Source organism: Aotus nancymaae, unplaced genomic scaffold, assembly GCF_030222135.1.
Source record: "Aotus nancymaae isolate 86718 unplaced genomic scaffold, 86718_ANA_hifiasm-v0.15.2.pri h1tg000014l, whole genome shotgun sequence".
Taxonomy (NCBI): Eukaryota; Metazoa; Chordata; class Mammalia; order Primates; family Aotidae; genus Aotus; species Aotus nancymaae.
In genome coordinates this window covers 104,925,257-104,952,724 of record NW_026988425.1, presented here as the reverse complement: position 1 = coordinate 104,952,724, position 27,468 = coordinate 104,925,257, and the positions used below count along the sequence as shown (strand labels likewise).

General features: G+C 38.9%; 1 long non-coding RNA gene across 1 annotated transcript; it reads left to right on the top strand.

Moving 5' to 3' along the window:
- Positions 1-214: 214 nt before the first annotated feature.
- Positions 215-23,396, top strand: LOC135274819 (uncharacterized). The gene is made up of 3 exons (XR_010342551.1): positions 215-258; positions 21,580-21,665; positions 23,050-23,396. It is a non-coding gene; the product is annotated as an uncharacterized LOC135274819 (long non-coding RNA).
- The last annotated feature ends 4,072 nt before the right edge of the window (positions 23,397-27,468 follow it).

Below are 27,468 nucleotides of genomic sequence, written 5' to 3'. Positions count from 1 at the left end.
TGATTGTATTTGCATAGGTCCTTTAGGAAGTAACAAAGATTTGATGAGGTCATAAAGGTGAGGCCTTACCCCAATAAGGTTGGAGCCCTTATAAGAAGAGGAAGAGACATCAGGTCTCTCTGCAAGCACACAGACTAAGTAAAGAAAGGTTATAGGAGCATACAATGAGAAGGCAGCTCTTTGCAGGCCAGGAAGAGAGCCCTTGCTAGAAATTAAATTGACTGGCACCTTAATCTTGAACTTCCAGTCGCCAGAGCTGTAAGTAAATAAATTTCTGTTGTTTAAGTCATCCAGTCTGTGGTATCTTGTTATAGCAACCCAGGCAGCCTAGTGGTCAAAAGGAAAAATCTAGCTAGGATTCTAGTCACGGACTTTGAGTTACTAATATGCAATAGTCATTTGATAACTGAGTCATGCCCTAAATGGAGTGGCCATGGTGGCTAGTCTCTGCTCTATGGAGAGCTAGATAAAAATCAGTGAGATAACTGAGGGCTCACAGCTGGAGCATAATGGAGAAAAATGGAAGAAAAGCCAGAATAAGAAAAGGTGACTTACTTGACAGACATCATAATAATGCTACCAGCTGCTCTTTATTTTAATGGGTAGTTTTGCCTAAACCAATTCAGCAATGTAAATGCTTAATTCCTTCCTTCTACCAAGGGAGAGAACTTAAGCCTTCTCAGGGGGACTTTCAGGGAGTCCTTCTTGGATAAAAGACATTTAAGAAAAAGGCCATTTCCTGGAGTATCTGCTAAAAAGCAAGTTCCAAGGAAAACTCAGAAATCTGCAGTTTTTAAAAGTCAGATAATTCTGATGCAGTCTGTCCTAGAACTTGATTTTCAAAAACAGTTTCTCAGAAATCAGTGATGTTTTCACTGCACCACCTGTATACATCAAGCAAAATGCCACATTTTAATTTTATCATGACTTAGATTCAGGTCCTACCTCCCAGAAAGATGCATAATACCTATTTGTACATTTATGCATACAAATAACATACAGACTATGATTGCTTATTTCAGTATATCTATGCAGAGAAACCCAGAAACATTGCTATTACTAAGACAAATGCATCTAAAGATAGTTCATTGCTCTTCCAGGATGCATGAGTTTCTGTGCTTAAAATCCTTCAGTCAAATCCTAGATGTCAGGCTGCCAAATGCGCATTCCTTCACACCTTTTAGTGGGTTGAACCCTAAAAGGAGAGACCTCCTGTGGGCATCACCATAGGGCATCAGAGGAAGACAGCTGTCCTTGGCTTCTGGTCAACAATTGGCAATGAAAAATGAATGTTTCTACATCTGAATAGTCTGCTTAATAATTTGGAAAGCAGAATGCATCTCTCTGATGCTCACTAAGCATTTTTGGCAAGTAATTGAAACACATTTGTCTTCTCTGACATTACCTAATGGAGATATCTACTTTCCTGGAACATGATGAAAGTGACTGGCTAAAATGTGTGCATTTTGTACTCTACAGTAAGGTGTGTGTGTGTCCCACAGGTAGAAGCAGCTCACCTTGGGCCCCCAGCCTGAAAAGTGAAACTAACGAGTTCTCTAGTAGCTGTTCAGTAGGGTGTTTGTTATTAAACCTCTGAGATCTGAGTAAGGTCTCAGATCTTTTAGGGCTGAACTCTGGGAATTAAATAAAGTTTTAATGGAAGCCTATCAAAATACATTTCAGTTAAAATATATTTCATTTTAAAGTGAGTGGGAAGGGAAACAGAAGTTAATTAAAAGGAATACTGTAAGTGCTGTAACCATGTTTTAATTCCTGAACTCTGAAAAACTAGTGATAGTAGAAAAATTTGATTTATTGAGACATGTATATAAGCAGCTTTAAAATTGGAATATGATGATGATGATAATAATGATAATGAAGAATAAGAAGAAGAAAAAGAATTGGTCAATTTTTTTGGTCCATAAAATCCTAAGAAATTCTCATTAGAAATACATGGTCTCCAAATTAAGAAAAAAAAATTAAAAAGTAGTGAGCAGTTAAAGAGAAGTGGAATCTAGGGCTTCTGTTTACATTTCATCGGTCCTCAAATTTATCCAAGAAATGGCACAAATCTTGGAAAGGTGAAGCTGTGGGTTTTCATGGGTGCAGTCAACTATGTACAGTCTCCTTCTAACGACTAGAGGAGAGATAATTCCAGGAGACAGACTGCTTCCACTGTAGGGGCACGTTCACTACTCTGATTAAAAAGCTTGGTCGGCAAAGTTTCCAAAACCTGTCTTTACTAATTGATACCTCCCAGTTGAACACCTAACACTGTCAGCCTAGTTTTGTATTACAAGAAAGGTGATAAAATCAAATATTGTTAAGATGGGCTCTTCATATGAAAACATATTTGCATTTGATCCAGTTTCATAGAATTTCTGAACATCTATCGAAAACTCTGAGTAATCAAGAGTTGCAGATGGATAAAAACATATCCATCATCCGCTGTGAAAAGTACAGGAAATACATGTTTATGCTCTGGGACACTTGTCTTTTAAGATGGGTTGTGAATATTAAATGTTATGTTTTAGAGGTAGGGTTTGAGAGGAATCAGAGGAGACATAGTTAAAGCCAGTCAATATATTTTGAATTGTGACTCTTCTCATTCAAACACCGAAGGGTTTCCCTGGGGCAGTCTTTGAATCTCTTGTTTTCATTTTTGCTTAGGAAGTATTTATTTTCACTACTCAAAGAGAAAAAAATGAGCATTTTTATTTCTACTCCTTCCCAAAGCTTTGGTCACTGGCTGTCCTTTCCCCTCCCAGAGTCCACTATTGGTCCAGCACACTAAAAATCTATTAAAGTGACTATATGAAAACATGGAAAAATCAGTAGGACATAATAATAAGTAAAGAAACTCAGGTTCTGGCTGGACGTGGTAATTCACATCTGTAATCCCAGCACTTCGGGAGGCTTTGGGAGGATTACTTGAACTCAGGAGTTCAAGACCAGCATGAGCAACATTGAGAGACTCTGTTTCCATGAAGAAATTTGAAAAATTAGCCTACAGGCATGGTGGTGCATGCCTGTAGTCCCAGTTACTCAGGAGGCTGAGGTGAAAGGACCACTTGAGCCCACGAATTTGAGGCTTTAGTGAGTGAGCTGATTGTGCCACTGTATTGCAGCTTGAGCAACAGAGTGAGATCCTGTCTTTAAAAAAAAAGAAGGGAAAAGGAAAGAAAGAAAGAAAAGAAAAAGAAAAAGAAAGAAACCCAGGTTTAAAATTGGATTCATGAAATGATTATAATTATATTGAAATTATCTATATATGCAGGTAAAACTTGAAAGAGACGTGGCAAATGAGGCCAAATGATTTGTTGGTCAATACTGTTATGTTGCTTACAAAAAAATAACATTCTTTAAAAGATCTGATTGACTAATACAGTGACAACTATAAAATGCTTATAAAAGAAGTTAAAGAAGACACCATAAATGAAGACATCCAGTGCTCATGGATTGAAAGACTAAATATTGTTAAGATGTCAATACTACCCAAAGTGCTCTATAGATGTAATGAATGCAGTCCTTAATCCAACAGCATTTTTTTGCAGAGACAGAAAAATCATCCTAGAATTCATATGGCATTTCAAAAGAGCCTGAATAGCCAAACCAATCTTGAAAAAGAAAACTGAAGTGGGAGGTCTCATACTTACTGACTTTCAAACTTACTACAAAATACAGTAATCAAACCTGTGTGGTACCAGCATAAAGACTGACATATAGACCAATGGAATAGAATAGAGAGTTCAGAATTAATTTCTCTCATATAAAGTCAAATGATTTTTGACAAGGGTGCCAAGACCATTCAATGGGATAAAGGACAGTCTTTTCATTCAGTGGTGTTGGGAACACTGGATAGCCACATGCAAAGGAATGAAGTTGGACCCTTACCTTACTTATACAAAAGTTAACTCAAAATGGATCAATGACTTAAATGTATAAGCTGAAAGCATAAAACTCTGAGAAGAAAACATAGGGGAAATGCTCCATGACACTGGATTTGGCAATGATTTATTGGCTATGACATTAAAAGCACAGGCACTGAAAGAAAAAAATAGTTCAGTTGGACTTCATCAAAATTAAAAACTTTCATGCATCCAAGGACACTATTAACAGAATGAAAGGCAACCCACAGAAGGGGAGAAAATATTTACAAATCGTGTATTTGATAATGGATCAATATCCAGAATATATAAAGAACTTCTACAACTCAACAACAGCAAAACAAATAATTGATTAAAAGTTGGACTTGAATAGACATTTAACCAAGGCATATATATAAATGATCCATAAGCAGATGAAAAGGTGTTTAGCCTCACTAGTCATTAGGAAAATGCAAATTAAACTGCAATGAAATACCACTTTACACTCATTTGAATGGCTATCATAAAAAAAAATCACTCAGAAAATAACAAGTGTTGGTGAGGATGTGGAGAAACTGGAACCCTGGTGCATTGCTTCTGGGAATGTAAAATGGTATGGTAATTTCTAAAAAAATTCAAAACAGAATTAACACATGATTCAGTAATTCCACTTCTGAAAATATACTCAAAAGAAGTGGGGACTTGAACAGATATTTATACACTCATGTTCACAACAGGGATTTCAATAATGGTCAAAAAGTAGAAGTAACCCGAATGTCCATCAACAGATAAATGGACAAACAAAGTGTGGTATATACATATCATAAAATATTATTCATACTTAAAAAGAAGAAAATTCTTACACGCTACAACATGAGTGAAACTTGACAATATGCTAAGTGAAATAAGTCAATCATAAAAGGCTGAATATCATATGGGATTCCTCTTTGATGAGGTCCCTAAAAGAGACAAATTCATAGAGGCAGAATGTAGCATGGTGGTTTCCGGGGATTGGGGAAAGGAGGAAATGCAGAGTTTGTGTTTAGGGCATACAGAATTTCAGTTGGAGAAGATTGAAAAGTTCTGGAGATGAGTGGTGGTGATGATTGCACAATATAAATGTACTTAATGCCATAGAACTGTACATTTAAACATGGTTAAGGTAAATTTTAGATTGAATGTATTTCACCACAATATAAAAAGAATCTGATTAAATGCACATTCTTTTTTCTTCCTGCAAAACAAATCATATTAAACTAAATGCACATTCTAACTCTTTTATCCTAGGTAGTACATCCTGGGGTCCTCATTCCTATCTTTCTCTATATTCCCACTTCCCTTATCTCTGCTCTCAATAAGATTGTTGTAGATTAATTGACCCAATTTGAGCCCTGCAGCATTTTCTCTTCTGACCACTTCAGTTGTCAGTTTCTATGCTGATAGATTCATCGTTGAATAACAAATATTAACTAATTGTGTAATGTGTGTGGGGCCCTATGGTCAGTGCTGTGGGCAATATGGTGAAATATGGGTCCAATGACTTGCAGCTGTGCTCTGACAAGATACGGTATTGGAAGGTAGGGCACATGGGACACAAACAAGACCTCCAAAGGAAGATAATGCTTGATACAGCCACTGTGAGTGATGAGAGCCACCCTGCCTGTGAGTCATACAGATTAGAAGTGATTTGGGAACTTTGAGAGAGAATGGGGAGAGATGGGGTTGAAACAAGCTTTGAAGAATGGGTAGGATTTGATTATATGGAGATGGGAAGCATTGAACTCAGAGAAAATTTATCAGTTATTTATGAACATCTGTAGACTTTTTTAACCTTAGCCCCATTGAGATTTTGTAATTTACACTTTTTATTGTGGGAGCTTTCCATTTTAGGATGCCTAGCAGCTCCTTGCCCTCTACACACTAGATACCAGTAACTCCCTCCTTCACCCCAATCGTAACCATCAAAAATGTCTCCAAACTCTTCAAATCTTTCCTGGAGGGCAAAAAAGCTCCCCCCTCACCCCAGATTTGAAAACCACTGCTATATGGAACTTGAAAGAGAAACATCAGTTTGAACAGGGCAGAAAGTCAATTCCTGAGAGTGTCTTTCAAAAGCTGTGTATTCCAAGTGCTCGTTTGGCACCTATTATGTTTTTAAGTCTGCTGTTCATTATTGTTTAATGGTGCTATTCACAGGCTGATTCTACCTTTAAAAGAGTGTGGATAGGGAGAGCCTAGAAGCAGAAGGATCATTTAAGAAACTTTTTTAATAGTTCAGAAAATAGATATAAAGATCTAAACTGAGGTTGTGATAATTGGTATAGAAAGGGCATGGATGCATGAATTTGTGTGAAGGAAGGACAAACAGAACTTGGGGACAGGAGGGAATACATCTGGGCAAGCTGAATAGAAGAAAGGAGAGACTCTGGTCTTTTGAGAAGAAGATAAATCAGGGTAGATGTAAACTTAAGTCTTTAGATAACTGAGGGTTGAGTGTGAACAACTTGTGATGAGCAAGTTATTATTTCAAATCATGAAAAGAGTTTCAAGTCAAGTTGAATGTGGAATCATCTATAGGTAAAGGAGGTAGGCAAATTTAGACTTTATTTAGTCCTTTTTTTTTTTGAGACAGATTTTCACTCTTGTTGTCTAGGCTGTAGTGCAATGGCATGATCTTGGCTCACTGCAACATCTGCCTCCTGGGTTCAAGCGATTCTCCTGCCTCAGCCTCCTGAGTAGCTGGGATTACAGGCACATGACACCATACCTGGCTAATTTTTGTGTTTTTAGTAGAGGCAGTGTTTTACCATGTTGGCTAGGCTGATCTTGAACTCCTGACTTCAAGTGGTCCACCCACCTTGGCCTCCCAAAGTGCTGGGATTACAGGTGTGAGCCACTGCACCTGGCTTAGACTTTATTTAGTCTTCTCACAGAAAGAAAGATTATAAGGAGGAGAAAAGCTCTGAAAAATCTTTTTTTTCTCAGTAATATCTATTTGAGATGTAAAGATGAATAATCTCTGATTTGGAATTCTGAAATCTGTATTTGGAACTCAGCGTGTTCCTTTAAATGCCCTCAGAGAATTTTAAACTTTGTGCTTTTAAAAATTCTAAACCATTTCTCCATTTTCACAGAGGAAATACAGACAAAGCAAGGGCAAAATTTCAGCATGAGGGCCTCCCCCTGGCTCACAGCCTTGGATGTTGCTAAGCTGGTGAGCCATCGTATTGTCATTTGAGAAAGCCAGCTGCATAGCTAGATAGAGTGAGCCTGTCTCTTCAATTCCAAGACTGTAATTATGCTAAAATGGGATCTTGCAGCAGTGAATATAAAGAGAAGCCTTGGAATATATCTCCTACACTAAACAACTTTATGGTTGAAAGGAAGCAATTACTAAGAATAAGATGAGATTAAGTAAAAACAGCATAACTTTCCAACTTTTCCAACTTGGGTATTGACAGTTTTGTGCTGACCTCAAACAGTCTCTGCTTCCTCCCCAAAACCCACTGAAAGCCATAAGTTCAGTTTTCTAGCTTGATTTTTAGATCAAGTGGAAATAATTTTTAAATGTCAACCTGCCCTCCCCTCACTCAATTTAAAGCAACCTTCTAGGTGGACTTAATAATATCAGTAATTCTACCAAAGTTTTTTTATTAGTTATCCCTGTCACCAAGACTTGGAAAGATACCAGGTATTCACGTAAGCCCTTCGTTACTTGATGAATCAGCTCCACCTTCCTAAGTACCACCATCCAGTTGCAAGTAGAGCTGTCTGGGGATAGGACAGATATGAAAACAGTAGAAATATGATTCTTCTTTTACTTCATAATTGAAGGTGGCAGAAAAAGGAAATTGGGTATAGAACAAGATTATGTCTAAGATAGAAAACTGAAAATTAGATCCACCTACAATAGTGTACCTACTACCTCCTCATTCTGACTTTGCAGTCTGCAATTAAACAGGTTCATCCTGACCCTCTATCTGCACAGTGTATTTTATGTGAAAGCAAGGTAGTGTTTGAGAACAAGCACACTCAGGCCAGGTCTGCACAAGTTAATGAGATCACGTAGCTCTCTCGATAATTCTAGAACCCAAAATATCAACTTTTACCTATATTATTCAGGTGGTCATGCTTGGTAACATTTATTACTCACTCTTCTAGAGGTCTTACCCAAAGAATAAGACAATAGGAAGAAATAGGATAGGAGATATTGAGAAGAAAGAGTGAAAAACATCATGATCTTTCGATAATAAATTGTCTTTCTAGAAAATTTAAGGCAAAGAAAAAACAATGAGGTCTAATGAGAGATATCAATAAGAAAGTCAGCAATGACTATAAACTTGCCAAAATCAATAGGTTTCTTACATATCAGCAATAATGTTATAAAATATGATGTGTGAATGAGAGGGATTTATTAATTAAATCAAGATATTGACATCTAACATTAACTGTATAAATACAGTCATTACCAAGATACTGTACATCTCTATAACATGACATGGAAAGAGATCTAAAACGTTTGGTAAAAGGAAATAGCAGAGTCCAGAGCAGATCCAAGATGGCCGAATAGGAATAGCTCTGGAGTGCAGTTCCCAGCGAGAAGAACGCAGAGGGTGAGTGATCACTGCATTTCTAAACAAGTTTTTACTGCTCACAGACCAGGAGATTCCCAGGCTGAAAAGCACCATGAGCTTCCAGCATGGCTGTTTCAGCCAGTTCTGCAGGTCTCCGCACAAAAACTCACACAAATCTGGGCAGCAGTTTCAACAGGTGCCTGGAACGCCTGGGATACAGAGCCACCCATTAAACTGAAAAAAAAAGGGGGGGCTGAAACAGGGAGCCAGGTGATCTGGCTCAGGGGGTCCCACCCCCCACAAAAACCAGCAATGTGAAATGCTCTGGGTTGAGAGTTTTGCAGAAAGTGCAGCTGGACCCGGGATAGTCCAGCTTGGTGGAGGGAAGGGCATCAGCCATTACCAAGGCAGTTTGCCACTACAGAGGCAGTCCGCCACTACTGAGGCAGTCTGCCATTACCGAGGCAGTCCACTATTACTGAGGCAGACCACCATTACCAAGGCAGTTCTAACAGGAAGTTCACACAGCAGCTGGGCAGAGCCCACAGCAGCTAGTAATGCCTCTGCTGGCAGACTGTGGCTAGACTACCACCTTGCTGGACAGGTGAAATAAGAGAGGACACAAACAGCCAAAGAAAGCAATGAATACTAAAAATTGAAAAAAGAAAAATTAAATGTTAAGAGTCTTCTTGAACTCTCCTTTTATAGAGAATTTGAAAGCCCACCTTCTTAAGACTGAAATTGAAAATGAATGGCTACCAAAATGGGAATAGAATGTTCTAAGCTTTAGGTCAGTAAGAAAAGTAACTACATGCTTGTAAGGCCGGTTGCCTCGCTGGGAGCTTGGACACGACCCCCCATCCATGCCTGGAAACCACGTCATTACTCCACGGCCACTTCTTCACTCGACACTAGGCTTTGCACTTGGCACCTAGCCAGCTGTTGAAGAACCCCACCAAAATGCAAAAGAAGTCTTGTATATCTACCCAATAGCAGTCGAGTCTTGTAAATCTACCCAATAGCATTCAAATCCTGCCTACCTGCCAATAGCAAGCTTGCCCCGCCCACGCCCTACTCTCCCACAACCAATCAAATGCCTCCACTCCCTATAAAACCCCACATCTGAGAGGAGTCCGTGCGACTTCTCTGGCCCCTCCTGTCAGACCGCAGAACCTCGCCTGGGAGCTGAATAAATTCGCATTGGATCTTCTTGTGCTGGCCTCAGTTTCCTCATTGTAAACTCGGCAATAACTCTTACAGTGCTAATATTGTTAAATCAACACATATTTTAAAAAATAGACCCAGGATTGGAAATTTACTATTTTCTCTAGTGTTTAAATCAACCTCTTTAAACATTATTTATTTTTCTGGTTATGTCAGTAATTCATGTTTATGCTAAGAATTTACAAAATACCAAAAAGAAGAAAGAAGGAAATAGAAATAACCTATAATCATGTTTTTCAGAGATAACAGAAATGAATATTAATATTTTTGTGCATATGTATTTCCCTGTAGTCTTTTAATTAACACATATGTATATTTTTTAAAAAGGGATCATAATTATTTTCATCTGACAACACATAATGAAGGTGTCCCCTTGCCATTCTTTAAAATAGCATTGAATATTACCATTACTTATTATTTTTGTCATAAATAATATGATAATCCATAGATTTATGTTAATTTTTTTAGTTAAAAAAATAAGATAGAGGCCAAGCATGGTGGCTCATGCCTGTAATCCTAGCACTTTGGGAGGCCAAGGTGGGAGGATTACCTGAGCTCAGGAGTTCAAGACCAGCCTGGGCAACACAGTGAAACCCCGTCTCTACTAAAATATAAAAAATTAGCCAGGTGAGGCAGTATGTGCCTGTAGTCTCAGCTACTTGGGAGGCTGAGGTAAAAGAACTGCTTGAACCCAGGAGGCGGAGGTTGCAGTGAGCTGAGACATTCCTCTGCACTCCAGCCTGGGCAATAGAGCAAGACTCTGTCTCAAAAAAAAAAAAACGATACACGAGTCAAAGGACTTTTTCTGTGTTATTTACAGCTATCTCCCTAGTGCAGGGAACAGAGCCTGATTCTTAGTAGAGAATAAACGTTAATGAATGAATCTCATTTCTTCAGGCCAGTAGAGCTTAAGCCTTAGTGTATGTAAGTATTATTAGGAGAACTTGTTAATGCACAATTCCAAGATCTCAGTCCCAGAGATTTTGATTCAGACGTCTTTGGAGGGGCTGGAGTGATTCTGATACTGGGATCAACCTTTGGAAAACACTGCCTTAGGCTAAATACATAGAAGAATTACTGGATCAAAAGTGTCAAGGTTTTGAAGATCCCTAATTTATTGTTAATTTACCTTTCTGAAAAGTTTTGCCAACTTATTGCTTTAAAGCAATCTTCTTCTACCTTCTAATGTGTAAAACTGCCTACTTTGTGGTCTTTAATCAACACTATGTATTATTGATTTTAAAAGTCATGACTGATTTGGTAGAAACAAGGAAGAAAAATAAACTTCTCATAAAAGATACAGAAACTCATCTGTATCTTTAATCACAGAAAATCACAATCATCTAAATTCACATCATCTGGAATGAAAACTACTCTTATTCATCTCTTGGCATAATTCTAGCTTTTTTTGGTTTTCTTTTCTGCTTTATTGAGATATAATTGACAAATACAAATTGCATATATTCAAGGGGGTACAAACTGATGATTTGATATTCATATACACGGTGAAATCATGGCCACAACTCAGCTAATTAACATATCTGCCACCTCACACAGTTACCTTTCCTTGTGGTGAAAATACTTAAGATCCACTCAGTAAATATCAGGTACACAATATATTATTATTAACTATAGTCATCATGCTATATATTAAGTCCCTAGAAATTATTCATCTTATAACTGCAAGTTTGAACCCTTTGACCAACATCTATTTTTCCCACCCCCCTCAATTTTTGCTTTTTAAAGAAAACAATCATTATTGTTGTTTTTAAAATGATACATGCTTATTACAGAGAATGCATATAATAGAAAGGAACAAATATGAAGGTTAAAAACACCCCAGATTGCACCATGTAGACATAATTAGACTTAATATAAGAAATGACTTTAGACATCTTTCCTCTTTTCTTTCTTTTATTTACTTTTATAATTTGTATTTTTAAAAACTTTTAGGTTCAGGGGCATATGTGTAGGTTTTTTGTACAGGTAAATTGTGTGTCATGGAGCTTTGGTATACAGATTATTTTGTCACCCAGGTAATAAACATAGTTCCTGTTAGGTAGTTTTTCCATCTGTCCCTCCTCCTACCCTACATCCTCAAGTAGGCCCTGGTATCTGTTGTTTTCTTCTTTGTGGCTGTGTGTATTCAATGTTTAACTCCCACTTATAAGTGAGAACATGTGATATTTTGTTCCTGTGTTAGTTCACTTAGGACAATGACCTCCAGCTCCAACCATGTTGCTGCAAGGGATCTGATCTCATTTTTTTTTAATGGTTGATAGCTGTATGGTATTCTATAGCATATATATACTACACTTTAATTATCCAGTCTATCACTGATGGTCATTTAGGTTGATTCCATGTTTTTGCTATTGTGAATAATGCTGCAATAAACATATGCATGCACATGTCTTTATGGTTTAATAGAACTATTTATATTCCTTTGGGTATTGTATTAGTTTGTTTTCATGCTGTTGATAAAGACACACTCAAGATTGGGAAGAAAAAGAGGTTTAATTTGTCTTATAGTTCCACATGGTTGTGGAGGCCTCAGAATCATGATGGGAGGCAAAAGGCACTTACTACATGGCAGTGGCAAGAGAAAATGAGGAAGAAGCAAATGCAGAAACCCTGATAAAGGCATCAGATCTTGTGAGACTTATTCACTATCATGAGCATAGCATGGGGAAGACCAGCTTCCATGATTCAATTACCTCTCTCTGGGTCCCTCCGACAACATATGGGAATTCTGGGAGATACAGTTCAAGTTGAGATTTGGGTGGGGTCACAGCCAAACCATATCAGGTATATATCCAATAATGAGATTGCTGGATCTTGTATAAAGTTCTTTGAGAAATCACCACACTGCTTGCCATAATGGTTGAAGTAATCCATATTTCCATCAGCATGTGTAAGAGTTCTCTTTTCTCTGCAACCTTTGCAGCATCTGTTATTTATTGACTTTTTAATAATAGCCATTCTAACTAGTGCCAGATGGTATCCTTGTGCGTTTCATTTGTATTTCTCTAATGATTAGTCATAGGAAATTGGCCAAGGTGGTGGGAAAAATTATAGGAAATACACAAACCTTCTTGGAAGGCCAGGAGGTTTTTGCAAAAGCTTCAGTAAAGGATTATGGCTGAAGGCAGCCTAATCCTCTTACCTTAAGCTAATAGCAAAGAGCAGATAACAAAGGGATGTAGAGGAGTTTATCTAAATAGCTTGTTTACTCATGTTGTCCTAAAACTGACTTTTGATCATCTGCACATATGACTGCTCTCTACTCAGGCGGTTGGCAATGTTAATTACCCACAAGTGGTATTTGCTTGAGACCTTTGTCATTAAATCTGTTCTAAAATAAATATGGGCATCTCCAGCATATCAGGGCTGCACAGCCAGACTCCCTCTTTAGGGTCTGTAGCCGTGGGGATCCCCTAGCCATGCTTTCACAGGCAAAACACCTGTGTCTGAGAACTCCTTTCATCATCACTCAGTCAGAGTCTACATGTCAGACTTGGCAGTTGGTGCCCTCATGGGAGGATGGCTGCAACGAATCAGCAGCTGGTGCCCTTGTGTGAGGAATGCTGCAATGGATCATGACAGAACCCTTAAAAATGAAGGTGAAGAGACTGTGCAGTTAGTAAGTCAGTAAGTCATTGGTGCCCACTTGGGATTTCCAAGTTTGAGGGAATTGTTCAGGCTAGGGTTTAATCATGGGACAACAGTTATCAGCACAACAGAAACCATATATAAAAGTATTGAAACAGCTGCTTAAAGCTAGTGGAGCCTCAGTTTCACAGGCTCGATTAAGGGACCTAATGCAAACTGTTGTTTCCCATAGCCCATGGTTCCCAGCAGAAGGCAGGCTAGACATAGAGCTTTGGGAACAAATGGGGAGAAATCTTAAACAGCATCATGTGCAAGGGCAGTGGGTCCCAGTAACATCGTTAACATTATAGGCCTTAGTCAAGGCTGCTTTGGTCCCGCTCTATCCAGAAGAGCCCAAAAAGGGAAGGGAAGAAGAACCATCACCTACCTTACCACCTCATCCCCTTCCCTCAGCCCCGCACTTGCCAGGTAAAAGTGCCACGGAGGAGACAGAAATTCTCCCTGAGCCCCCTCCCCCAATAGGTTGGAAAAAAGAGAAGAGATACACTACAGCTATGGGAACCTGTCTTAGGCAAGAGGCATTAGAAGGGGACCTCTTGGCCTGCCCAGTAATGCAAGATCAACAAAAGGTAATCAGGATAAGAGATAAGAAAAACTTTTAGAGAAAATGGAGCTGCTAGCCCATTTACAAAAGGATTTATTGAGACCATAGTAAACAACTTCCATCTGAGCCCATGGGCCTGGTCAATGCTAGCTAAAACAACTTTGAACGCCAGTCAAAACCTCCTCTGGAAGGCAGAATTTGATGAATCATGTGAACAGAAAAACTTTTCTAATAATGGTCACTGTTATTCCTCCCCTACACCTAATGTGACTCTCTGAAAATCCTATTTGGGTAGAACAGTAGCCTTCAAAGGGAGAGAAATTACAGCAAGTCCATGAATTAGTTGAGGAGCAATTAAAAGCTGGCCATATAGAATCATCTAAAAGCCTTTGGAATTTGCCCATTTTCATCATTCCCAAAAAGTCTGGCAAACAGAGATTTTTGCATGACTTACAGGCTATTACTGCTAATCTGAAACCTATGGAGCCTCTTCAACAGGGGCTCCCTTCCCCTGCGGCAATTTCTGAAGATTGGCCTATAGTTGTTATTGACTTAAAAGACTGCAGTTACATCATTACCCTTGCAGAACAGAACAGAGAAAAATTTGTGTTTACAATATCAGCTATCAATAATAAAAGACCAGCTCACTGATTTCACTGGAAAGTATTTCCTCAAGGAATGCTGAACAGTCCCACCATGTGTCAGTATCATGTAAATCATGCTTTGCTCCCCAGTAGAAAATAATTTCCTAAATGTAAGATTATTCATTTTATGGATGATATATTACTGGCAGCCCAAATGGGGCTAAATACACACTTAAGAGGATTAATCATAGCACCTGAAAAAGTACAATGTCCTCTCCTTGGAAATATCTTGGATACATACGAACTTCCGAGTCAATAAGACCCCAGAAGGTTAAATCAAATACTAGCAACTTACATACCTTAAATGATTATCAAAAAATACTGGGCAATATTAACTGGCTTCACCCACCTTAGGCATAACTGCTGATAAGTTGCAAAACCTGTTTTCTGTCTTAAAAGGCAATGCTTCCCTGGATTCTCTCAGGTACTTAACCCCTGCAGCAAAAAAGGAGATTGAGGAAATAGAACAAGCTATTTCTCAGAGGCAACTTCATCACATAGACCCAAAATATTCAGTTTAATCATTTGTTTTTCCTACTAAACATTCCCCAACAGGATTACTAGGACAGATGGCCCCAGGCTATGCTTCCTAGAATGGGTTTTTTGCTCACATACCGGGACTAAAACACTATCTCCCTATATCCAGCTAGTTAGTAAAGTCATTTGTACAGGCTGCAGACAATGCAGTCTGTTGCTAGGTTATGATCCTGATGTCATAAGAATTTCTTCGACTAAAAAGGAATTTGAAGCAGTAGTGCCCCTATCCTAGATCTTCAGATAGCATTCTCTGATTATGCAGGCCATATAGAGCATGCCCTTCCTGCTGACAAATTACTTCAGTTCTTATCTTGTACTACTGTAGGTTTGCCTACAAAAGTAGTTCCCTCCAACCTTAAAAATATGCTCAGAATACAAAAAAAGAGGAAATAGGAGTAAGGACCCTGGAACACTACTAGCACAAGTCTTATTTACCCTTAATTTCTTAAATTTAAGTGACAAATTTCAATCTGCTATAGAAAAGCACTTTGCTAAAACCTCTCAAGACTTAAAACCTGCAGTTTTATGGAAAGATGTGAATAGTAATGTATGGTGTGGTCCAAATGATTTGCTAACATGGGGAAGATGTTATGCTTGTGTTCACACTCTGCAGGCCCTCTTCAAAATCTAGCACAATGCATCAAACCATACTATGGCATGGCTAGGACCCAACTGTGTACCAGAAATGAAGGAAATGACCCTGCAGGACCTGCAGCCCTGGATGATGTGACTTCCTTGGACAACACCAGCCCCAAACATACCTGGGGGATGCTGAAGGAGACAACTTGGGAGGCTGAGTGAATCCTGTTCCAAACACAAACACCATTCACTCCAGATAATTTGTTTCTTTTTTATTCTCTCAGGCTGCCTGCTACCTGTACCTGTTACACTCTATTAACCTATCTTCTAAATCTGCCTTTTTCCCCACCCTGTTACTTAGGCAGTCTAAGTCTCTAACAATGCAACTCCTTCCTAGTCTCTAACAATGCAACTGCTTGGCTAGAAAGGATTAACATACCCCTGATGGGGTCCCTAAGTAATGGCACACACTGGACTCAGGTGCCAAATAACACTACATGTCACTCCGTGATTGAAAAAGAATGTTACAGATTATACTAATGTTTGTCTGATGTTATTTACTAATTCTAGGATGCAAAGACAGAATACAAGTTATAATTTCTGCACCTGACAAACCTGTTGCTGCACATATCTGTAATTTGCAATAAAATAACCTGATGCAAAAAACAGGAAAGGGGGAGATGTAGGATATTAGTCATGGTGGTGGGAAAAATTATAGGAAAGATGCAAGCCTTCTTGGAAGGCTGGGAGCTTTTGCAAAAGCTTCAGTAAAGGGTTTTGGCTGAAGGTAGTCTAATCCTCTTACCTTGAGCTAATAGCAAAGAGCGGATAACAAGGGAATGTAGAGGAGTTTATCTAAATGGCTTGTTTACTCATGTTGCCCTAAAACCGACCTTTGATCATCTGCATGCATGACAGCTCTCTACTCGGGAAGTTGGCAATGTTAATTACCACAAGTGTTGTTTGCTTGAGAGCTTTGTTGTTAAATCTGTTCTAAAATAAACATGAGCATCTCTGGCATATTGGGGCTGCATGGCCAGCCTCCCTCTTTGGGGTCTATAAGCTGTGCTCTCACAGGCAAAACACCTGTATCTTGTATCTGTGAACTCCTTTCATTTGTCACTTGGCCAGAGTCTGTGGGTCAGACTCAGTAGTGAGTAATGTTGAGTGTCTTCTCATATGGCCTTTGGCTGCATGTACATCTTTTTTTGAAAAGTGTCTGTTCATATCCTTTGCCCACTTTTTAATAGGATTGTTTGTTTTTTTCCTGTTAAGTTGTTCAAGTTCATTATAGATTCTGGATATTAGACCTTTGTCAGATTTATAGTTTGCAAATTTTTTTTTTCCATTCTGTAGGTTGTTTACTCTGTTGGTAGTTGCTCTTTAGTTCAATTAGGTCCCATTTGTCAACTTTCTTTTTTGTTGCAATTGCTTTTGGCATCTTCATCATGAAATCTTTGCTAGGGCCTATGTCCAGAATGGCATTTCCTAGGTTGTCTCACAAGGTTTTTATAGTTTTAAGTTTTACATTTAAATCTTTAATTCATCTTGAGTTGATTTTTGTATGGGGTGTAAGAAAGGGGTCCAGTTTCAATCTTCTGCATATGGCTAGCCAGTTATCCCAGCATGATTTATTGAATAGGGAGTCCTTTCACCATTGCTTGTTTTTGTCAACTTTGTCGAATATCAGGTAACTGTAGGTGTGTGACATAATTTCTGGGCTCTCTATTCTGTCCAATTGGTTTATGTGTCTATTTTTGTACCAATACCATGCTGTTTCAGTTACTGTAGCCTTGTAGTATAGTTTGAAGTCAAGTAGTGGAATGCCACTGGCTGTGTGTGTGTGTGTGTGTGTGTGTGTGTGTGTGTGTATGTCTGTTTCCTTAGGATTGCCTTGGCTATTCAGGCTCTTTCTCAGTTTGATATGAATTTTATTGATTTGCATTTGTTGAAACCTGGCATCCCAGTGATAAAGCCTACTTGATCGTGGTGGAGTAGCTTTCTGATGTGCTACTAGATTTGGTTTTGTAGTATTTTGTGGAGGATCTTTGCATCTATGTTCATCAAGGATTTTTTTGCCTGATGTTTTTGTATGTGTCTGCATGTCTCTGCCAGGTTTTGGTATCAGGATGATGCTGGCCCCATAGAATGAGTTAGGGAAAGCCCTTCCTCCTCATTTTAAGGGAAAAGTTTCAGTAGGAATGGTACCAGCTCTTCTTTATGGATCTGGTAGAATATGGCAGTGACTCTGTCTAGTCTTGGGTTTTTTATGTTGGTATGCTTTTTTTTTTCACTGATTCAATTTCAGAACTTGTTATTATTCTGCTCAGGGATTCAATTTCTTCCCGGTTCAATCTTAGAATATTTCCAGAAATTTATCAATTTCTTCTAGACGTTCTAGTTTGTGTGCATAGAGATGTTCATAGTAGTCTCTCAGGAGTTTTTGTATTTCTGTTGGGTCAGTGGTAATGTCCACTTTGTCATTTCTCATTGTGTTTATTTGGCTCTTCTCTTTTGTTTTCTTTGTTAGTCTAGCTAGCAATCTGTCAGTCTTATTTATTCTTTCAAATAACCAAACTCCTGGATTCACTTATCTTTTGTATGGTTTTTCCACATCTCAATTTCCTTCAGTTCAGCTTTGATTTTGGTTATTTCTTGTCTTCTTCTAGCTTTGGGGTTGGTTTGCTCTTGCTTCTGTAGTTTTTTTAGTTATGATGTTAGGTTGTTAATGTAAGATCTTCCTAACTTTTTTTTTGAGATGGAGTCTCACTCTGTTGCCAGGCCTTTCTAACTTTTTGATGTGGGCATTTAGTGCTATAAATTTTCCTCTTAACACTGCTCTAGCTGTGTCCCAGAGATTCTGGTATGATGTATATTTGTCCTCATTAGTTTCACAGAACTACTTAATTTCTACCTTAATTTCATTATTTACTCAAAAGTCATTCAGGAGCAGTTTGCTTAATTTCCTTATAATTGCATGGTTTTGAGTGATTTTTTTTTAAAGTCTTGATTTCTATTTTTATTGTGCTGTTGTCTGAGAGTGTGTTTGGTATGATTTTCGTTCTTTTGCATTTGCTGAGGATTGTTTTATGTCTGACTGTTGGTAAATTTTAGAGTATGGGCCATATGGCAACGAGAAGAATGTATAGTCTATGTTTTGGGTGAAGAGTTCTGTCGATGGCTGTTAGGCCCATTTGGTCACCTGTCAAGTTGAGGTCCTGAATATCTTTGTTAGTTTTCTGCCTTGATGATCTGTCTAATACTGTCCGTGGGATGTTGAAGTCTCTATTTATTGTGTGGATGAGTTCTATGTCTCTTCATAGGTCTCTAAGAACTTGCTTTATGAATGGGGTGATCCTGTGTTGGGTGCATATGTATTTAGAATAATTAGGTCTTCTTGTTGAATTGAACCTTTTACCATTATGCAATGACCTTCTTTGTCTTTTTTGATCATTGTTAATGCCCTTCTTTTCTTTTGACCATTGTTGGTTTAATGTCTGCTTTGTCTGAAATTACAACAGCAATCTCTGCTTTTTTCTGTTTTCTCTTTGCTTGGTAATTTTTTCTCCATCCCTTTACTTTGAGGCTATGGGTGTCATTGCATGTGAGATGGGTCTCTTGAAGACAGCATACAGTGGGGTCTTGCTTCTTTATCCAACTTGTGACTCTGTGCCTTTAAATTGGGGCATTCAGCCCATTTACATTCAAGGTTATATTGACATGTGCAGATTTGATCCCATCATGTTGTTAGCTGATTGTTATGCAGACTTGATTGTGTGGTTGCTTTACAGTGTCAATGTTCTGTGTACTTAAGTGTATCTTTGTGGTAGCCATTAGCACTCCCTTAAGACATTTAGCACTCCCTTAAGGACCTCTTGCAAAATAGGTTGAATGGTAATAAATTCCCCTAGCATTTGCTTCTTGGAAAAGGATTTTCATTTTCTTTGACTTATGAGGCTTAGTTTGGCTGGAGGTAAAATTCTTGGTTGGAATTTCTTTTCTTTATGAATATCAAATATAGGCCCCCAATCTCTTCTGGCTTGTAGTATTTCTGCTGAAAGGTCCATTTTTAGCTTAATGAGGTTCCCTTTGTAGGTGACCTGACCCTTCTCTCTAGCTGCCTTTAACATTTTGTCTTTAATTTTGACTTTGGAGATTCTGATGACTATGTGTCTTGTGGGTGGTTATCTTACATAGTATCTTGCAGGGGTTCTCTGCATTTCCTGAATTTGAATGTTGGCCTCTCTAGTGCAGTTGGGGACATTCTTATGGATGATATTCTCAAATATATTTTTCAAGTTGCTTGCTTTCTCTTCCTCTCTTTCAGGGATACCAATGAGTTGTACATTTGGTCTCTTTACATAATCCCATATTTTTCAGATATTTTCTTCATTCTTCTTTATTACTTTTTCTTTATTCTTGTCTGACTGATTTATTTCAGAGAACTGGTCATTGAACTCTAAGATTCTTTCTTCAGCTTCATAGATCCTGCTGTTAATACTTGTGATTGTATTACAAAATTCTTGAAATGAGTTTTTCAGCTCTCTCATATTGGTTTGGTTCTTTCTTAAAATGGCCATTTCATCTTTACTCTCCTGTATCATTTTATTGTGTTCCTTAGATTTTTTTTTTAAATTGGGTTTTGACTTTCTCCTGAATGTCAATGATCTTCATTACTATCCATATCTGAATTCTATTTTTGTTTGCCATTTCAGCAATTTCAGATTGGTTAAGAACAGGGGGACTAGTGTGATTATTTGAAGGTGAGAAAACATTCTGACTTTTTGAGTTGCCAGAGTTCTCAAGCTGGTTCTTTCTCATCTCTGTAAGGTGGGCTGGTGATCCTCCAATGTTTGAAGTTACTGTCCTTTGAATGGGTTTTTTTTTTTCCAAAGTCTTCTTTGATGCCTTCGGGGTTTGACTGTGGTATAAGGTGGGTTCAGTTAACTGAATTAATTTCTGGAAGATTTTAGGGAACAAAGGCCCAAGTCAGCCCTCCTGGTCTGCATGCTCTAACTTTATGGGGCTGGTACCAGGTCCCTGCCTTGTTCTCTGGTCCTTTGAGATTAGGAACCTCTTGCACTGGAGGGGCCAAGGAGTTTTTGGTCTACTGGCTACAGCACTCCAATGAGTGGTACCAGGCAAAGCGGTTCATAGGAGTGGTGGTAGTGGGATCCATGCCTGCTCACATGTGCCAGCAGCCATGGCAGCATGGCAGAGTACATGTACCTAGACATATTTCTATGCATGTCTGCAAATAGATGAATAAAAGATAGACAAATAGATGGCTGGCTGGCTGGCTGGCTTGGTGGAGAACAAGAGAGGAATACTTTTGTGAAAGTTGTCAGAAGAAAAATAGTCACTTGTGTTTTTAAAAAACAAAAACTCTGACAAACAGAGCCACGGAAGGCCATGAAAAGAAGGGTTTGCATGCATGAATACTTGGTGACAAAAACTATTACAAAAGACTGCAAAAACCACAAACTTGCTCAAAGGCTACCACAACCTTACACAAAAAATACTTCTGCGAGAATGTCTGCCCCCAACTACCTGTCCAAACTTGGACTGGCTTCACCCTTGTTATTGATCCTTGTAACCCAAGGAAAATTATCTCAAAACAATTATGCCATCCTCCTCATTTTTCATTTAAAACCTTTGTCTTCCTTTAGCTCCCTGAATATGCATATAGTTTACTATGGCACACACATACCCATTGTAATGATTTATTCCTGAATATGTATAATTTTCTTTTAGAGACCCTCTCTCTGTTATTTAGGTTGACACTTTTATAAAAGTGGAGACATACTACAGCTAATCATGGATATGCTATCTTTTGTATTACCTGGGCTCTACTCTGTCTTCTGGGATTTTGTTAATTATTCTGTATCAGGGTTCATACTCCTCGTTTGGGTGTGTTTTCTGTTCTTTATTTTGATTCTTAGGTTGGGTTATCTCAGAAGCAGAACCTGAGACAAGAAAGTGAGTGGAAGCACTTTATTTGGGAGAAAGTCCCAGAAAGCACTGCTAGGTGAGTGGAAAAGTGAGAAAGGAAAGGGAAGAAAGTCAGTAAAGGCTGTGCCAGTAAAAGGTTACTTTTGTGGGCAATAGAAGCAGCTTAATCCCACCAGGGGATTGTGGGAGACAGTGCAGAACACATATCAGAGTTACTGCAATTGAGAGTGGAGAAATTGGATATTTATCCCACCTGTTGTCAGTCATTGGTTGAGCATTGCTGGGAGGAGGCATTAACTTCCCAGTACTTTCTGCCTGCGCCACGAGAGGCCAAGTGGGCTTTGCTGGTCAAAAGAACCCTCAGAGGCCGGGTATTGTGGCTTACCCTTGTAATCCTAGCACTTTGAGAGGCCAAGGTGAGCGGATCACTTGAGGTCAGGAGTTCAAGGTCAGCCTGGCCAACATGGTGAAACTCTGCCTCTACTAAAAAATACAAAAAATTAGCTCTATGTAGTGGCGCGTGCCTGTAGTCCCAGCTACTTGAGAAGCTGAGGCAGGAGAATTGCTTGAATCTGGGAAGTGGATGTTGCAATGAGCCAAGATCATGCCATCTGCACTTTAGCCTGGGTAGCAGAGCAAAACTCTGTCTCAAAAAACAAAAACAAAAATAAAAAACCCTCAGTTGTAGGTGGTTGCAGTTGGAAGCTCAAAAACCAGACATAGGAACTGTGAATGCTGAAGGTTGTGGGAAGGGCCCCAACAGTGTTGGTATTGCTCGGGGGGTTTGGATTGTTCTCCCAATTCAGCCTGGAACCCTGTTGCCTTCCATACTTTTCAGAGAATCAGGGCGATTGTTCATTTCTCTATTTATCCCTTTTCTCTAGCATTCATTTCCATCATTCTTCAGTCAGAAGACGAGAGAGATACATACGCACTCAGTATATATATTCTGTCCTGATTTGAAGGTTCTGGTAAGAATCCTCAAGATTTTGTTGACTGTCTTGTACTGTTTCTCGGGGCAGCAGTAAAGTTAGGAGCTGAACTTTCCTGTGTATCTGGCTTCTCTGTTCTGTTCTAGAAGTTGGTACTCCTCCCAAGCCCTTCCTGCCACTAACCTCTCACAGTTTTTAAAGTTATCATATGATGGTTTAAAAAGTGTGTCCACAAGTTCTTTGACATCCTTCCTCCAAAGGGCATTGGCTAATTCCTCTCCTCTTAAGTGTGGGCTGGACTTGATGCTTCTCTTCTTTTTAATTAATTATTTATAGAGATGAGGTCTCTCTATTTTCGTCAGGTTGGTCTTGAACTCCTGGCCTCAAGCAATTCTCCTGCCTCAGTCTCCCTAGGATTACAGGTGTGTGCCACCACGCCTGGCCTTGATGATTCTCTTCTAATGAATGGAATACAGTGTAAGTAAGGATATGTGACTAGTAGATCGAAAGCACCCTGATTCCCCCCAGCTTGCACCCTTGGATCACTGACTCTGAGGGAAGCCAACTACCCTATTGTGAAGCTACTCACCAGCTCAGCAGTGAGATCCAAAGATGATTCTGCGAGTAGTCATGAGGAATGAAAGCCTCCAGACAACTGTCGCATGAGAGAGTTAGGAAGAGGACCCTCTAGCACCTGTCAAGCTCTAGAGGGGAAACCCTGAGCCAGAACCACCCAGCTAAGCTTCTCCCAAATTCTTGGTTCATTCACAAAAGCTGTGAAAAGAAAAGTTTGTTCTTTTAAGCCATTGAGTTTTGGGGTAATTTGTTAAGCAGCAGTAGATAACTATTAATAATAAAATTATATTAGATTTTTCCATTGCCTAGTTTGGTTCTTTTTGGTAAATTTAAGGCTGGCTTTTAAAAATATTTTTTGCTCTCCTTTTAAAATATGTAGTTTTCCACCATATTAAACAAAAACTTTGATATTAACTCTTTGCCTTGAATATGGCATAATATATTAACCTTTGCTTTTCACTCTCTTTTTGTTGTTGTTGTTGTTTTTGGAACAGGATCTCACTCTGTCACCCAGGCTGGAGTGCAGTGATGCATCCTCGGTTTGCTGCAATCTCCACCTCCTGGGCTCAAGCAGTCCTCCCATTTCAGCCTCCTGAGTGGCTGGGACTTGAAGTGCATACCACCATGCCTGGCTAACTTTTGTATATTTTTTAAATAGAGATGGGTTTAGCGAGGCTGGTCGTGAACTCTTGGACTCAAGCAATCGATCTGCCTTGTGCTAGGGTTATAGGTGAAAGCTACTGCACCTGGCCATTCCTTTTTATTATACATAGTCATTGGGGATGTGGAGCAACTTTCGTCATTTTATTTCTGGGACAACGGGGAAGAGGTAATTTATTCAGTATGTCCTTCCCTCTCACATTTTACCTGTAAAGAGAACAATGTGGAGAGATTAATGCTTTTAATTGATAGAGACGCTAACAAGTTCTAGACAAAAGAAAGGTTTAATATAGTCTCCAAAAAACCTCTTCAATTTTTGTGGTTGTTTTCCCACCTACTTCTAACAACCCTCTTGGATTCTCTGGATTCTTAATAACCTTAGTCACCAATACCACTACTGTTTTCTCCTTCTGGTTCATACTGATTAGAAGTGGCTGTTCGTCTGCATCACCAGGTTCATAACCTCAATTTTCTCTGTTTGAAATCTCTTAAGAAATATTTTTTCCTATAAATTTCACATTTGCATTTTATATTTAGAAATATTGCATGAAAGACATAGAATAGGGCAGAATCTGATGAGTGGAGAGATTAGGAGCTCATGAAGTTAAAGCAGGGTCTCTTAACCTAGAAACTAGAGAAAGCAGGTATTCCCTTAAGCAACTCTTATACCTCCATTTTTATAATAATTTAAATCACTTTAAAATAAAATAGTTTACGTTGAAATGTACGCATGAGAGAACAGAGTTTCAAGACATACTTGATGATTTGGGGGGAAAAAAACTCTAGTAGAAATATACACTTAAAAATGTAGAGCACAAAATAGTACATATTCTATGATAAAAAAACATGTAAAAAGTATGGGTATATATGGATGTAGATTTGGAACTAAAGAAATGTGAATAGTTATTTTATTTAGGCCTAGACACCCCAGGTACACTTTTTGAAACTATAAAAGCAAAACCTTTCTGGAAGGGAGATAAATAACTACATATGCCTGGGTGGCTTTAGGTAAACATACTGCACTGCAGAATTTTTAAAAGTGAATTGGGGCCGGACATGGTGGCTCATGCCTGTAATCCCAGCACTTTGGGAGGCCGAGGCGGGTGGATCACTTGAGGTCAGATATTCGAGACCAGCTTGGCCAACATGGTGAAATCCCATCTCTATTAAAAATACAAAAATTAGCTGGACATGGCGATGCGCATCTGTAATCCCAGCTACTTGGGAGCCTGAGGCAGGAGAATCCCTTGAACCTGGGAGGTGGAGGTTGCAGCAAGCTGAGATCACTCACTGACACTACACTCCAGCCTGGGCAACAGAGCAAAACTCGGTCTAAAAAAAAAAGTAAATTGGGCTGGGGTTATGAAGGAGAAAGAAAGAAAGCGTTCTTTCCTTCTGACTGAAGTGAGGTTTGCGAGCTAAGACTTCCCTTGTATTTGTTTTAAAACTTTCCTACGCTTCTTTCCCTCTCCCCCTTGGCCCCATTTTGCTCTGGTCTGTTTTTCTTCTCCTCTCTTGATAGAAAAATCACCAAATTACTTAATGATTGATTATTTTGCCTGAACAAAAATCATGATAATAAGACCTCCAACAATTGAAGTAAGTTTCAATTTGAAAATCAGACCAACAAGATGGTGGCTCAAGAGCTGTGCCTGCTGTCACCTTTGGCTTCTAAGAAACAAACAACAGCCTGCCTCAGTCTTCTACATGTGTTTTCAGCCCTCGGAGTGTGGAGATAACCTAAGGGAGGGAGCAAAGGCCATACAATTGGAAGAAATAAATAGGCCTGCTTATTAGGTCTCCCTATAAAACTATTTATGATCTGTTATGCCTCATCTATTAAAGAGCATAATAAGCACCACAGGTCACATTACAGATGTGCACGTGGTTAACTTTAAAAATGTGGCTGTCTCCAGAAGGAATTCCGTTTGAAGAAGGGCCAGTTGCAGTGTAATGTCAAACCGTTTCCATCTGCCCTGTGGAATGTTGAACACTGATCATTTATGTCGCAGTCAGCAAGGCCATTTTCTTCCCTGGGCAAAAAGAAAGAGGATAGTGAAGGTATCAGGCCAGAGGTGGTACATCTTTATGGAGAGGACTCTAGTTATGGGATGGTGGCTGAGTAGAGGTGACCTTGCAGAAGGCCAGGTAGGTGTGTTCAGGAACTGTAATAATTGGGAATTCCTGGCCGGGATTGTCTGTAGTCGTAAGCTTGTAAAGTGGTATAAAGCCCCACTGTGGCATAGTCCCTGACTTGGCATCTTTGGGACAGGTGAGTTCTTCTATCTTTTTAGAAATGAACTGCAGCTCAATTTCTTATGTTCCGTTTCATCTTGTGACCTGACCTCACACTACATGGGTCAGAATAGATGTCTTTGAAATGCATGTGGTTTCCCTAAGTGATTTTAGTGTCAAAACTTCTGGAATTTGCCTGAAACATAAATCCACATCCCTTTTCACCTTTCATTCTTCATTTTTCATTTTTTCCTTGTAAGTTTCAGCATCTATATTTTATTATTCGTGTCTTTTTTTCTTAGCTTTAAATTCTAGCTTTTATGACCCCTACCTTATTTTATTTTATTTTTTATTTTTATTTTTTTGAGTGGAGTTTCACTCTTTTTACCCAGGCTGGAGTGCAATGGCATAATCTCAGCTTACTGCAACATCCGCCTCCTGGGTTCAAGTGATTCTCCTGCCTCAGCCTCCTGAGTAGCTGGGATTATAGACACATACCACCACGCCTGGCTAATTTTGCATTTTTAGTAGACATGGGATTTTACCATGTTGGCCAGGCTGGTCTTGAACTCCTGACCTCAGGTGATCTGTCTGCCATGGCCTCCCAAAGTGCTGGGATTACAGGCATGAGCCACTGTGCCCAGCCTGACCCTTACCTTATTATCACAGATTTCTTCTCTATGTCTTATCTCAAATGTCTTCCTGCCTTATTGTCTGTGGGCATACTCTCTACCTCTTCTGAAAAATTCTCTAGAGATTCTACACAAGGTCAGATTTTTGCTACTGGTAGGACAAACTTCATCCCTGCACTCACATATGGCGGAAGAGACTAGCTGCTTTACACATGTCAACTTAAAAGATGAGGGATTTGAGGGTGAGACCATCAAAAGTGGCTTTTATTTTCTTTGTACTCTAAAATTTCTTCCAAATGTTCAATAATAAACATTTATTACTTTAAATTACAATTTTAAATGATGAGATATTTATCATGAATAACCTTGGCTTCTTTTCATAAACCACCATGGTTCTATTATTTTATCCAAACCCTTTTTGAAGTTATATATTTTGCCCTTTTAACTTATAAGTTCAAAAGCATTGTAAATTGCCACTCATGTTGAAGTAGTGATGTCTTTGATTTATTAAAGACGAATATCTAAGTTTGTCATTTTAGAGAACTGTGCTTCTTTAGTCAAACATTGAATATTAGTCATGATTCTCATAAAACTTGCAAATGAATATAAAACATCTAAGTGCTATTCTCCTTTATTTTTTGTGTCTCTGTGGTAAGTAGTAAAATGAATTATAGCAAAGCCACTAATGTCCATTTAGCAGATGCTTGCTGAGTGTTGCTACACCAGAGGCTGGCTGTCCTGGTTAGCAGCATGTGACTTGGAGTCAGTGTGAGCTGGGTTTGTGTCCTCACTTATCACTTCCTACATCATCTTTTTTTTTCATGGTGAGAAACAGGTGTGTGGG